This window comes from Pinus tabuliformis, chromosome 5_2 (genome assembly GCF_031772625.1).
Source record: "Pinus tabuliformis cultivar Carrire ecotype Pingquan chromosome 5_2, CPIR1, whole genome shotgun sequence".
In the NCBI taxonomy this organism is placed as follows: domain Eukaryota; kingdom Viridiplantae; phylum Streptophyta; class Pinopsida; order Pinales; family Pinaceae; genus Pinus; species Pinus tabuliformis.
In genome coordinates, this window is record NC_142306.1 from 764005999 (window position 1) to 764021236 (window position 15238).

Below are 15238 nucleotides of genomic sequence, written 5' to 3' on the forward strand. Positions count from 1 at the left end.
CTTCTGGTTTCTTCTGTTCAAGCTCCACATTTTTAGGTTCATCAACAACTGACACTTCAGGGGTATCCCAATTGCCTGTGCCTATGAAGGTATTGGTGTCTTCGAACTGTTGACAGGGAGGGCGGTCCTATCCATTATCATCGTAGCTATAGTTGTCGCCACCTCCACCGAAGCGTCCACTACCACGACCATCGAAGCCTCGGCCCCTACCGCGTCCTCATCCTCTATCGCAGCTCTGCCCTCCTCACACGCACAGGTTCTCTCCTTTTTCATGCACGAACAAATTCTTGCTTAATACCTCATTATACATGCATTCAGTTTTAACTGAAATTTTTTCACTAACTGAACTTTGTTCATGGTTGGCCTAGTTGTCCACGTGTCTTCTTTCTCTAGTTTTTTTTCATTAAGGTGCTCGGATGCTCCTGCATCATAGTAGATATTGGATTCTATCAATAGATATAATTCCTTTCCTATAGAAAACATGAAAATATGAGGTGACCAGAATGGCTAGGAGGGTGAACTTAAACACTTAAGTGCTTGCTCCAACATTTTGTTTGAGTTTCCTTTTTTCATTCTTTGATCTCAATGAATTAGATTGTCTCCTTGCGAATCCTTTTTTTCTTAAAAACCTATCTAGATATCATTGTAATAGTGGTGAATAACATCAAGACTCAACATTTAGAATTAAAAATAAAAATATTTATAGTGAAGATGACCTATAATGGAAGATGATTTCATTACCATTGCTTTGATGAAAAAAATATTAAAGGATAAGCAATGCTATGCACACAAAAATAAACATAGGCATAATCATATATAGTATACTAGATAACAAAAACATAATAGAATATAAATTATATGTGTGTGTAAATACATGTTTTTTCAATGAAAAGGCACAAATCCCTCTTCAATTGTATTTATATTTGGGTCCACCAGTTTCAAATCATCATTCAATTTTATATCTTATTCAAATACATCTTTATATTTTGTTTAGTTTATACAATTAAAAGTCAAAAGATATAAAAGCTTTTACTACAGGCATCCAACATAAATACCAGCCCTTAACTGACAATCCAAAGGCCTAGTAAGGTTTCCCACCAAGCTATATAGTGACACTAAACACTACACAATAAGTTTAGCATCAACACTATTAATTCAACCCTTGCTTTCTTACCAAGCTTGCCTCACATAGACTCTCCAAGCAAAGCGTCTAAGTCTCCTCTAAGGTTATTTACAACAAATCGTAAGTCCTTCTCACAAAAGGACTTGAAGGCTAACACTTCATATCTTCTCTAGAAATTGCCTCTCACAAACTCTGACACCTTCCTTTAATAAAAACAACAGAAATCATGATACCTTCCTTTCATAAAAACAAATACAAAATTGCAAAACAAATTCATCTTCAAAATATAAATTGCATAATGAATTCACATATATCTAAAATAAGATGATAAGAATATGAAAAAAAACTAAATTATATAAGTTATGATGACATTATAACAAAGTTAACATGTCCATACACTTATGTGTTATGCATATGACTATGCAAAATTTTCAAAATCCCTATGCATCTTTAAATTATGATATTAACAACCCTTCATGATAATATTTATTTATTCTTTGACTTTAAAATATCTATAAAAAAATGCATCCGTCAAATATGTTGCAAAGAAGTTCACATTTTTGAAAGAGGTTCAAATAGTATAATTTAGATATACTTTTGAGTCATTTTCTCATCAAATATTTTTGGAGGTTTACATAGGTTATTGAGTCATTTTCTCTCTCACTTGATTATTGTTATTGTACTTTTATTATGGTCATTTTGAGTTATCTTAAGAACAAACTTTTTCGTAGCTATTTTTTATTTAAGGACATGTAAAAATATGTGATCAATAATAATTTTTTTTATTTTTTTTCATATTAATTCTTTTAGCATATTCAAATGAATTTGTTATAACATCAAAGGCTATTGAAGCTTATTCTTATGGTTTTAAGCGAATCTACTTTATTTGCAAAGTTGATAGTATATTTGTTGCAGGTTTTCAATTCAGTATCGTTATCCCACTTAAACTCCTTTACGCTATAGCCACGGGTGAAGGCTGAACACGCTAAGCCTTATCTCAAATCGGCGTCGATACTTCTTGGATCTTGACCCACCTTCACTTGACCCTAGACTCCCAAGATTTCACCATCTCCCAGAGATTTCTTTGCTCTAAGCGCTAGCTAGAACAGTGCATAGAACCACGGCTAGGACCAAAGTCAAAGACCACAGGGGCTAAGCTTATCATAGCAACTTCTTTGAGACTTTGAGTAACCTGCCTTGTGAATGACAAATGATTTGATTTAAATAGCAAAACTATTTTTAATATTTTAAATTTCATATCATTTTTTATTTATCAATATACAATATTTTAATTATTAAATTATTTTCTATTTATCAATATAGATTTATCTTAAAATATCGATCTAATATAAACCGGATCTAACATAAACTAAGAGGAATCCAATTTCTGCACATGCATAAAAAATTATGAGCTAACTAGTAACATTATTTAAATGTTTTATATAGTTATTTTATTTTTATTTTAAATTTTTAAATTTTTATTTTGGCATATAAGCAAAATTTCAATTTTTATGACGAACAAACAACTTTACACATCACACTAGGTTGTAGAATGAGCCTCTCCGGCTCAATGAGAACTATAATTAATAATACCTTGTTTTGTTAATTGATTTAAAAACTGCAACCATCTAAACTATCAAAATAAGTTTTAATATTTTTTTGGTTGGTTATTTCAAATATCATTACCATCAAAATTATGTAAATTACTAAAATTATTTGATATCATATTTGGCTTGGGCTATATTTTTGGGTATTCAAAGTTGGATTTGTGTCTAGAAATTTTCAAATGGGTAGCTTTTTCAGTGGAAAGTACCATAACGGATCTTGTCATTTGGACTATACTTTGATGATTTTTTTATGAGATAATGTCTCACTAGAACCTATCACTGAATACCAGATACTCTTTATTACTTTGTAATATAAGTTATTTGAAAATTTCAAATTTTGCTAAAATGTCTTAAACTAGAAAATAATTTATAACTCTTAATTAATAAATTAATTTAGAAAATAATTTATAACTCTTAATTAATAGATTAATTTTTAGATTTTTCTAATATAACTTGCTTAACATTTTGGACTTCTTAACATCATCCAAAAGTGCTTTCTAAAAAAGCCATGGAATTCAACTATAGAACATTCAGTGACCTCTTCCAACTATCTTTAAAGACTAAAAATTTAACGATGTCTAATGTCTTTGTTCAAATGATAGAGATATACAATGAATAAGTGAGGGATCTTTGATATTTAGTATGTCTATGTGCAAGGTATGTTTCTAGGAGTAACCTTCACAGTTGTTTTAATTTGATAGATCTCTTCGTAGTTGCCTTAATTATACTGTTGGAAGTGAGAGAATGAATAAATTTATAATAACTTGAAATTATTTGAAAAAAACTCAAAACTAAAGTTATAATTATTTTAAACACAAAATTGATTTTTATTAACATTGTAACATTGCCTTCAATTCTATTTTTATAATGCAATGTAATTTGGCTTCTTACAATTTTTTACCTCAACCAGAACAAAATATGAAGATGTCATTGTAAATTAAAACTCTTCCAACCACCTATAGAAAATAAAAAATAGTGTATGAATTTATTTCTAACGAATCGTTTTGCTGCTATTTCATCTGTGGAGTATGCATACTTGGTAGTAAGATGGTGAAGACCTCTATGGAGTACGCATGCTTTAGTTAGATGGTGAAGACATTGAAAGACAATGAGGACATTGGCTACACCATTTCCATAATCATGCATTTGCATTTGCAAGTATAAATGATGTGTTGTCATTAGCATCTTTATATTTATATAATTTGGGTTTAGAAATATCTTAAATCTTAAATGGAAAAATGACTTTTTTCTAATGTAATGTAGTTAAAATTTTACAAAATTTGATGAAAATAATATATTTTTTAAAATAGTTTATTTTCCCATCAATAACTATATTTTTTGTTTCCCAAAATTTCATTTGGCATTCCAATTATGGGTGCATTTAAAAACAAGTGTTACATAATAGCGAGTACATGTGATTTAGTCTAAATATAATTAAATTAAAGTAAACAAATTTCTCTATGATAGCAACTAATCCATGATCATTTGAATGATATATATATATATATATATATATATAAAGATAATCCATAAACATGTAAATTTTAGAGTCCATATTAAATCTACAACGCTTATATGGGATAATAGTAAGTATAGACATGAAAATTTTTATTTGATCAATGCTCAAATATTTAATATATGGTTTTTAAAATTTTCAATTATTTCTAAACAATAAATGAAATTTAAATATTTAATAATAACAAGTTAAAATATTAAAAAATTAAGTAAAGATGATTTTGTTTGAAAATATTGTTCATATAAAAAAATTATAAATTTAAATAAAAATAATTTTATTTGAAAATATTGTTTATATATATATATATATATTCCAAAGATATATAAAACAATTACACAATTAATATATGTAATCAAATGATATATTTAAAACTGAACTCTTTGTCAATTTACATGAAATATAAATATTAATATTAATATTAAGTTTGCAGTTTCACGTGATCCTTCCGAAACTGTCCAATCCCACATGTTTCACTTTATATTTATGTCAGAATGGCCAACTATCACTCTTTGAGAGTATGTCTAACAAGGTAATTATTCTGTGTACACTTTATATTTATGTCAGAATGGCCAACTATCACTCTTTGAGAGTATGTCTAACAAGGTAATTATTCTGTGTAACGCAGTAAATATAGAAACGCCCAAAAAAATGTATTAATTTCACCGTGGGAAAAAACTAGAAATTTTTTTTAAAGAGAAATCGGTGGCAGTAGGTAAGTTACCTAATGGACGAGACCGCAAAACAAATAGCATGCAGAGTACAAAGTGATACAAAGTACAAGTAAATATGCTATTATTATATAATAAGAGTTTAAATATATTAGTCAATAATATTCAAGATTAATAAAGTTAAATATTATTTAAAAATAACAAATTTTAATTTATAATATTCAGTTTTAAAAAAAATTTATAAATTTTTGGACAACTTAAATTTAATGTAAACATCAATTTTTTTATCTCATACGGGGTATGATAATACTGTGAGCGTCGTCACCGCTAAACATGAATATCTCTACAAATGAAGGATGGGGTGTTAAATTCCAAACATTGTCCATGGTGTTGACTCGAGTGGTCCCTCTTTATGTGTTGGTTGGTTGAAAGGAAAAGGAAACTGCAAGAACATATATGTTAAACTTTTTCGATGGTTAAACTTTTTCAATTTAAGAAAATAACTTTTAGTAAATCAAACAAGATTTTCATCATGAATTTGAATCGTGTCACCTCGTAAATAAACCTTATGACAAAAATTTAAAATTAACCAAATACTTAACAAGTTAATTTAGACTCTTACTTCACATCATTCACCACCAAAAAATTTAAACCAAAAAATAAAAAATCCGTTATACCATAGAATATCGTCTCATGTCACAACTAAATTAAATGTCATCTAGTGCCCCGCCTCATACCATATGGACAGAATTAATGGCTTGGGACCACCTTTAAACGCGTCACGACTAAATTTAATGTCCTCCAGGCCCCGCCTCACACCATATGGACAGAATTAATGGCTTGGGACCGCCTTTATATGTGTTCGATGGAGAAAGAATTTTATGATAAATGGTGAGGAGCTCCTTTATACGTGTGTTCGATGGAGAAAGAATTTTACGATAAATGGTGAGGAGCTCCTTTATACGTGTGTTCGATGGAGATAGTGATCAAAATTAATTCGTGTGATAGGTTGTACATAACAAAGAAGAGAGACGTTGTACAAAGTACATATGTTATCATTATTATAATAAGAATTTAAAATTTTCAGTCCAATAATATTTAAGATAAATATTATTTTAAAATAACAAATTTTAATTTATAATGTGTAATTTTGGAAAAGTTTCATAAATTTTTAGACAATTTAGATTTAATATCAACATCAAATTTTTTAATATGTTATATAGGCAAATATAATAACGATGTATATAATATTATCAATCGTAAATATATTATAATGTATAATTTGTTGAATTGAGGCTTTTGTGATCCATATTAAGTATAAGAGAGTTTCTTCGGCGTAAATCACAAGAAATTTCATTTGTCGACACATTTCGAACCAACAAGTGTGGTTCATAGTCAAGACAAGTTGAATTAGCAGATCATGCTTTGTATGGTTAAATAGATAGAGTAGAAACTCCAATGGCTGTATTCCAAGACCCTAATCCAGTCAAATCTAGCCGTTGTCAATTTAGTCGTTCCCTGGTCCCTAATCCAGTCAAATCTAGCCGTTGTCGATATAGCCCTAATCCAATCAAATCTAGCCGTTGTCAATTTAGTCGTTACCTGGTCCCTAATCCAGTCAAATCTAGCCATTGTCAATCTAGTCGTTACCTGGTCTTGGAATACAGTCGTTGGAGTTTCTACTCTATCTATTTAATCATACAAACCCTAATCTGCTCATTCAACTTGTCCTCACGATGAACCACACTTGTTGGTGTGGTTCAAAACGCGTTGACAAATGAAATTTCTTGTGATTTACGCTGAAGAAACTCTCTTATACTTAATGTATAATCTATTATAAATGTTAATAAATAAACATTTATGTATTTTATATCAAATATATTATACACATTGTAAATGTTGTAAAAATATATATATAAATGGTTGAAACAAAAGACCCTAATCCAGTCAAATCTAGCAGTTGTCAATTCAGCCGTTAACTGGTATTGGAATACAGCTATTGGAGTTTTTGTGTTATCTATTTAATCATACAAAGCCTAATCTGCTTATTCAAATTCTCAGGACGATGGAACCACAAGCGTCGACAAATGAAATTTCTTGTGATTTACGCCGAAGAAACTCTCTTATACTTAATGTATAATTTATTATAAATATTAATAAATAAACATTTATGTATTTTATATCAAATATATATTATATTATCCATAAATTGGATAAAATGTTGTAAAAAATATATAAAAATTATAATGTATAATTTATTATAAATATTAATAAATAAACGTTTATATATTTCATATCAAATATATATTATACACATTGTAAATGTTGTAAAAAATATATATAAATGGCTGAAACAAAAACTAATGTTGTTAATAAAAGTATTAAACCCTAAGCACTAAACTAAAAACTAATGTTGTTAATAAAAGTATTAAGCCCTAACCACTAAATTTAATGCCAACTCAAGCTATGGTCAACTGTTTTTTTAATGTGATATCAACCCTTAAACATATAAAATCATCGTTTTTGACACTGAATTATGCATGTGGGATAATTGACTTTTAAATATAAAATCAAACACTAAAATTTATGCGCCGTAATGGAGATTTTTCTCCCGTGAACGAGGGGTGAGAATGGATAAAAGAGACATCCACGACTTGGAACGTGAAAACGGCTCTGATCATGGTTATTTCAACGTTGTTTATCCAAACCTTAAACATGATTCCCAGCCAAACTGGAACTTCTTGAGATAACCAACATCTAAATATGGTGCACATATTAATGCTACTTATTTTATTTGTGTGACAGCTGCAAGATTTGTTATTCGGCTGTATAAATGAAATAATGACATTAGCCGAAGGGATTTTGTGTGACAGCTGCAAGATTTGTTATTCGGCTGTATAAATGAAATAATGACATTAGCCGAAGGGATCATACAAAGTACATATGCGGATTTTTTATTGGGTTGTATAAATGAAATAATGATATTAGCAGAAGGGATTGTACAAAGTATATATGCTATTATTATATAATAAAAGTTTAAAAATTTTAGTAAATAATATTTAAGATAAATAAAGTTAAATATAAATTTTAATTTATAATGTTTAATTTTACAAAAATTTCATAAATTTTAAGCATTAAATTTAATGCCAACTCAAATTACGGTCAATTTTTTTCAATGTGACATCAACCCTTAAACATATAAAATCATCGTTTTTGGCACCGAGTTATGTATGTGGGATAATTGACTTTTAAATGTAAAATTAAAACACTAAAATTTATGCGCCTTGATTGAGATTTTCTCTAGTGAACGAGGGGTGAGAATGGATAAAAGAGACATCCACGACTTGGAATATGAAAATGGCTCTGATCATGGTTTCTTCAACGATGTTTATCCAAACATTAAACATGATTCCCAGCCAAACTGTAGCTTGTCGACGTAACCAACATCCAAATATGGTGCACATATTAATGTTACTTATTTTATTTGTGTGACAGCTGCAGGATTTGTTATTCGATTGTATAGACGAAATAATGGCATTACTTTGGTCCCTCACAACAGCATAGATAGTGGCACCCCTGACAAAACCACCATCTGTATCCTATCTTAATGGCCATACTTTTACAGGGACGAGATAGGGAGAAAAATTACTCCACTCATACCACCATCACTCCAAGAGGCGAGTCAGTGGACGAGAGGGAAAGAACTGTGTAATAGAGGGACATGATAGGGCAAGTGGAAACTTGTATACTATCATTCAGGCATCAAAAAGAGTGGTCTTTGAATAACTGACTATCGCCTTTCCAAATACCACTGTCCGAAAAGGAAAAATGGGGAAAGCCCTAATAATACCATTTAAACCAGAAACATGCTAAAAAAAACCTATTAATGGGGGAAAATACTAAAGGAGTTTTATAAGATTTAACTTAATAAAGCCAAGATTTCCTTGCAGCACAGGAATTCATCCTTATTTACTGTAAATCAAGACAGTATTTAAAACCCCCCAATTCAAATTTTTCAATTTTCCCTGCCCATGCCCTAGAATTTCATATTATTCAACACTTAAATCACAAGAAAACATATCTTGTTCCTTAATGTGCTTTGACATTGCTCTTTACATGGCCATTTCAGGTACCTTCTGGTAGCTAAGACATGTGGTTTCCAAGACTAGGCATAATTCCTTTTCACCTCCGCCAATGTAGCTTCTTTACCCCCCTGTGATTTCTTTGCTCTGAACCAATTGCCAAATCATTGAAATACCATCAAGTGAGATGACGAACTAGGAAGGGGACCATCCACCTCACCAAGGACATTGATAATCTCAGTGGCAAGCTCTTGGTCGACTCTTCCCGTAGCGCCACCTTTCGGTTAAATTCGATTGGGATAAATCTATGTAACAGCTTCTTATTGATATTCTCTTTGTCGTCCCATGCATAAATTGGTACAGGAAGTACATATCCCCCTTATTCCAAAGAAATCAGAGGCGGGAACCTTTGTTGATTATCGCCCAATATCATTGTGCAATCTAACATACAATAATATCTCTAAGATAATAGCCAATAGATTGAAAGTATCCTTATCTAAATTCATCTCACCTGAGCAATATGGATTTCTAAATAATAGAATAATCCATGATGCAGTGGTTGTCGCACAAGAATGCATGCACAGTATTAAGTCAAAAAAGATGAATGCAACAGTAATGAAGGTAGATCTAAAAAAAGCCTATGATTGCTTAGATTGGGGATACCTTAGAATGGTATTGTACAAAGTTGGAATAAACTCAAATATGGTTGAATGGATCATGGGTTGTGTATCTACAGTTCGTTATGTAGTTATAATCAATGGATACCCATCCAAGTTCTTTGCAGCAGGTAGGGGACTTAGACAAGGATGTGCCTTATCCCCCCTTCTTTTTATCCTGGCAATGGATGGACTGAGTTTTAAAATAAAAAAAGTTGTGACCACTGGTGTATTTGAAGCACTAAATATGAGCGGTAGTGTCACTATTTCTCATAGCTTTTTTGTTGATGACATCTTGCTAATGGGTATGATAAACAGACTCAAATGGTTTTCATTATCTTTAATCATAAAAAATTTTGGGAAGGCCATGGGTCTTTTACAAAATGAACAAAATCCATCATTCTATATGTATCATGTAAGCAGGATGATATCAGATATATCCATAACTGTTTTGAGGTAAATGCAGAAAGTCTAGACAATGTTATCAAATATTTGGGGTATCGACTAAAACTAGGATGCTATAAAAATGTTGATTGGATGTGGTTAGTGGAAATATTTTATTCCAAGATTAAGGGATGGGAACATAGATGCTTATTAATGGGAGGATGTATCATCCTCACACAGTTAGTTCTTACACAGCTGGGGGTTTATTGGGCACACTTGTTCTGCATTCCACAAATGATTATTAATCAAATGAATTGAGTAATGGCAAGCTATATTTGGTCTGGTGCTAGAAGGAGCTGTAAATACCATTTGATAAAGCTGGAGAAGATCACTAGACCAAAAATTATGTGTGGATGGGGTGTTCTAAATCTAAAAGTTTTTGGATGGGCACTAATTCTAAAATGTTTATGGAGGGGCATCAACAGTAAAGGCATATGGGGAAAGGTGATCCGGTCCAGATACATGAAGAATAAGGATTTCTCCTTTTGGTTCAGAAAAGGAGCAATTGGGGAAAATGTGGTTCCCAGATATGGAATAGTTTTAATAGGGTCAAGTGCATCCTCTTTTAAAACATCTTGTGGTCTTTTGGATCTGGTAATATAATTATGTTGGGAAAAGACTGCATTATAGGAGCAGGAGAGGTGCCACTTGGGATAGTGGAGCTAGTACACCATCTGAATAGAAGAAGCATTTATATCCTCAACCAGCTGATGAGTGACTGGAATTGTAGCATTCCAATTTGGCTTGACTCTACTCAACTAAACCTTCCTGGTGAGTACAAATTGGATTGGACACAGTTTGTTAAAACACTAAAAGAGGCAGGGATATGTTATGACAGCAAAGGGGATTGCATAGCATGGGTTGGTAAAAAGAAGAAAACAAAAGAGATCGAGGTGGTGGACTGCTATCTCAAAATATGCCTGAAGGAATTACAGAATGTGGAATATTGTTGGTTTCATAGTTATTGGCAAATTAATATTCCAATAAAAAATGTAATTTTGCTTTGGCTAACTTGGCAGAATAAGAATCTCACATGGGAAAACTTACAAAAGAAGAATCACCATGGTCCTGGGATATGCCATATGTGTAGGCACAATGTTGAGGATAATGAACATTTATTTTTACACTGCCATAGATCTGTTAGCATTTGGAAACACTTCACTACCAAGTTGCATATTCCATTCATATAGTTTAATACAATCGAGGAGTGTTTAAAATGGTGGAGCACTTGAAGCAAAAGCAGGCGACTGCTCACTTTGGTTGTTTTCTAGGGAATCTAGAAGGATAGAAATCAACTGATTTTTGGTTCCAATATAAGGGGAGAAAATGTAATCTATGAACTCATAGAACAGTAGGTTATATCATATCAGAATGATGACATTAAGGAAAAAGGAAGATAAAAAAGGGGAAGTTTCAGCTAACCAACTACCCGATAGGGTTTTTTGATGGGGTAGCTCAAGGAGGAAGATGTGGGTGCGGAATCTAGATTAAGCTATTAGAAGAACAAGAGTTCTGGATCTTCCGGAATGTGGGAGTGGGAACAAGTATGAAAGCGGAAGCTATACCTTTATGGGATCTACTATGGTTTATTAAATATTTAGATATCCCTCAAATACAAATTTATGGGGATTCCAAATGTATGATAGATCATGTTAAGGGGAAGAACAACATTCTGCAAAATTCTCTACAAGGCTGATTGAGGCATATAAAAAGTATATGGAATACCCTTCAGCATCCCTCCATTTAGCATATTAGCAGGGCTCACAACAAGATAGCAGATGAATTGTCAAAGAAAGGATTACTAGCCACAGAAGATGGTATGTATATCCTGATAAAAATAGGATCAGACGAGACAGAAGTAGAAAACCTCAAGCTATCAGGATAGACCACTAAAGATCACCACAAAAAAAAAACAGAACATCAATGTAGATAAGTTCCTTGAAAATCTTTGTATTTTTGTTAAAATTTTGTACATTTTTGTATTTCGTTTTGTATAGAAAAGAAAGAGGAATGACTACTTTGATGTAGGTACATACAGAACATGTAAATGATCCGAAATACATCCTAGTTTTATAGACTCACATAGTGAATATCTGTGATATATTGTGGATGAGACTAAGAATATATAGATTCATAGACACTGTTTTATATTTAGCAGACTATATATAGATTTATAGGCATTGTTTTATATTTAGCAGACAGTTCCAGAGATGTCTGTATGATGAGTATTTACTCCTCTATGTAGTCAAATTGTGAATATATCAGGATCTATGAAGACGTTATGTCCTTTATATGTATATACTATTTTAATCAAAATATAAAACAGATGGTTTTTTCTTGCTGAAAGATATAATGACATTAAAAGAAGGCCTTCATATGTATGACATTACGAGAAAGCCTTCATATGTATGTACTGTTTTAATGAAAATATAAAATAGATGATTTTTTCTTGCTGAAAAATATAATGATATTAAGAGAAGGGATCATACAAAGTGCATATGCGGATTCGTTATTAGACTGTATAAATGAAATAATGATATTAATAAAAAGGATTAAACGAAGTACATATACTATCCTTATATAATAAAAGTTTAAAAATTTCAAGCAATTTCATAAATTTCTAGAAAACTTAAATTTAATTTCAACATCAATTTTTTTTTAAATAAGTTAGCCCTACGAGAAGTATAATAAGACATTTTATTACATTTTGATAGAAAATTGCAAGTTTAAAAGACACTCCAACAATTATTGAAAAAGGTGTTTTTTCCATTTTAATGCCATTCCTAGTTTACGTTCCAAAAGTTATTAAGAAATGAATATTGAAAAAGCTTTCTAACTATTTACCAACCATTGTTCACCGTCCAGAGCCTAAAGGTGTTGAAGAGAGCCATCGGCTTGACTGGCTTCCGCTCGGAATTTCCCGGAGAAGCTTCCCCCCCTCATCAGCGGTAGCAGCACACGCATTAATGTCTACACTAGCCTGATTCATGGGATTCGCCCCAGCCAATTCAATATAGACGTCAGGGAGAGGAGCTTCACCTTCCAGTGTTTGCCACACTTGTCGGATCCCTGGCCTTGCATTCGGCTCTGTATTGCAGCACAATAATCCCAATTTCAACACCTTCTCCATTTCGCCCGCGTCGTATTCATTTCCCAGCTTCGGATCTGCCGCATCTAGCAGACTCGCTTTCGTGTACAGCACCCACACCCAGTCCACCAAAAACAGTAGTTCGGGGTCTGCACACAGGTCCACGGGCTTCCTCCCACACGCCACTTCCAACAGCAGAACACCAAAGCTGAACATGTCCGAGCTCGGCGTGGCCCTTCCAGTTTTCGTAAGCTCCGGCGCTATGTACCCCAGCGTTCCCACCACGCGAGTCGTTCCAGGATTATCTCTGTGTTCATACAGCCGGGCAAGCCCGAAGTCCCCCAGCCGCCCGTTGAGATCCGAATCCAGCAGCACATTGCTGGACTTGATGTCTCTGTGGATGACCCTCTTCTCCCAACCCTCGTGCAGAAAAAGCAGCCCTGCCGCCACGCCCTTCAGGATAGCGTATCGCCGCGGCCATGGCAGGATGGTCATCGGGTTCCCAAATATGAGTCTATCCAGGCTGCGGTTGGGCATGTAGTCGTAAACGATGAACAATTGCTTCTGCATCCTGCACCACCCCCTGAGAGGAACCAGGTTCCTGTGCTGCATGCGCCCCATCGTCGAGATCTCTGCCACGAACCCCTGCATTCCCTCCTTTAACTCCGTCGTTAAACATTTCACCGCCACTTCCTGACCACTGCCCCGAAGAACGCCCCTGTAAACCTTTCCGAAATCCCCCTCGCCCAAAACGTTGGCATCACAGAATCCATTCGTGGCGTATTTGAGTTCCCTGTAAGAAAATCTATGGGGCCAAAACTCACGCTCCCATACTTCTATTATTTCTCTGCGCTTGGCTCTTCTGAAAAGCACGGCAGCAACTACCACGAACAAGAGAACCAGATGGGCCACTGTAACGCCAGCTATCAATCGGAGATTGCGACGCTTGGGATACGTTTTAACAAACGAAGGGAGATACGAGATATCGAGTGGGGCCGCCGTGCCTTCTGTGGTGAAGCTCCACGCCAAAACATAATGGTTTTCCACGAGATTTCCCGTCGCCGCTGAAAAGCCAACGAACATATTCTCTTGCAAAACATTCCGTAGATCGATTTTCTGTGATATAAGCGGCTTCTGCGGTCTTGGCAAGCCGGCCAATGTTATTGTAACGTCTACCTGGCTTTGCAGATGGTCGTAATCGATCCAAGCCTGTATGTTGCTTCCGCCCTGGAGATTGATTCCATGGAATTCCTCCCCATTCCAATATCCGGCATTCTCGGCCTTCACCGAGATGAGGCTGTTGATGTCCACGCCCACGTGATTGTCATTGGGGTCCTCCAATTCCGCGCTTCTGGTCGTATCGAACTCCACTGCGAACAAGTGATTGTATGGCTGCCCATTGCTGGTACTGTTAAGCAAGCCCAGATACTCGGATGCCAGACCGCCCATAAGAGTTGGGTTGGGTGCTATGAAGAAGGCTAATCCGTCACCGCCACAGTCCATGTGGGTATTCACGATGCTGAAAACAAAGGTAGTGCTGAACGAACAAAGCGTCCCATTTCTTTTCATATTCACCGGAATTGAATACAGCGCCCTGCCGATGACCCAGTGCGTGTGATCTGTGAGGGCCAGCGCAGATCCGGAGGGTATGAGTGAAGCACTTGCTTCCAAGATCAAGTTGGTTCCATTGAATTCGTTGAAGACAAAAGTGGTAGAAAATACTGGTATAACAAGGGAGAAGAAGGCTATAACAGTGATGCTGCCCACACAGGGTTTTAAAAAATCAAAATCAGAATCAGGAGACACACAATTTCTTTTCCATGAATGCATCTTTTTATTATTATGCTCATAACATTACAGATGTTTTGAACACGCTAATATATACACATATACACACTATGGACAAACAATCAATGCATAGGCGAAAGTCCACTCCACAATAATTTTTATGAGGCTCCCACACAGCCGCCCTACCATTCAGAAACTTGAAGGAGAGATCAAAACGTTAGCAGACACTTCAAAAACAATCTCAACGACCCAAAATTGGTGTTTGT

At 33.9% G+C, this 15238-nt stretch overlaps 1 pseudogene; it reads right to left on the bottom strand.

Moving 5' to 3' along the window:
* Window positions 1–12950: 12950 nt before the first annotated feature.
* Window positions 12951–15014, bottom strand: LOC149161531 (L-type lectin-domain containing receptor kinase S.4 pseudogene; annotated as a pseudogene).
* Between the last annotated feature and the right edge of the window lie 224 nt (window positions 15015–15238).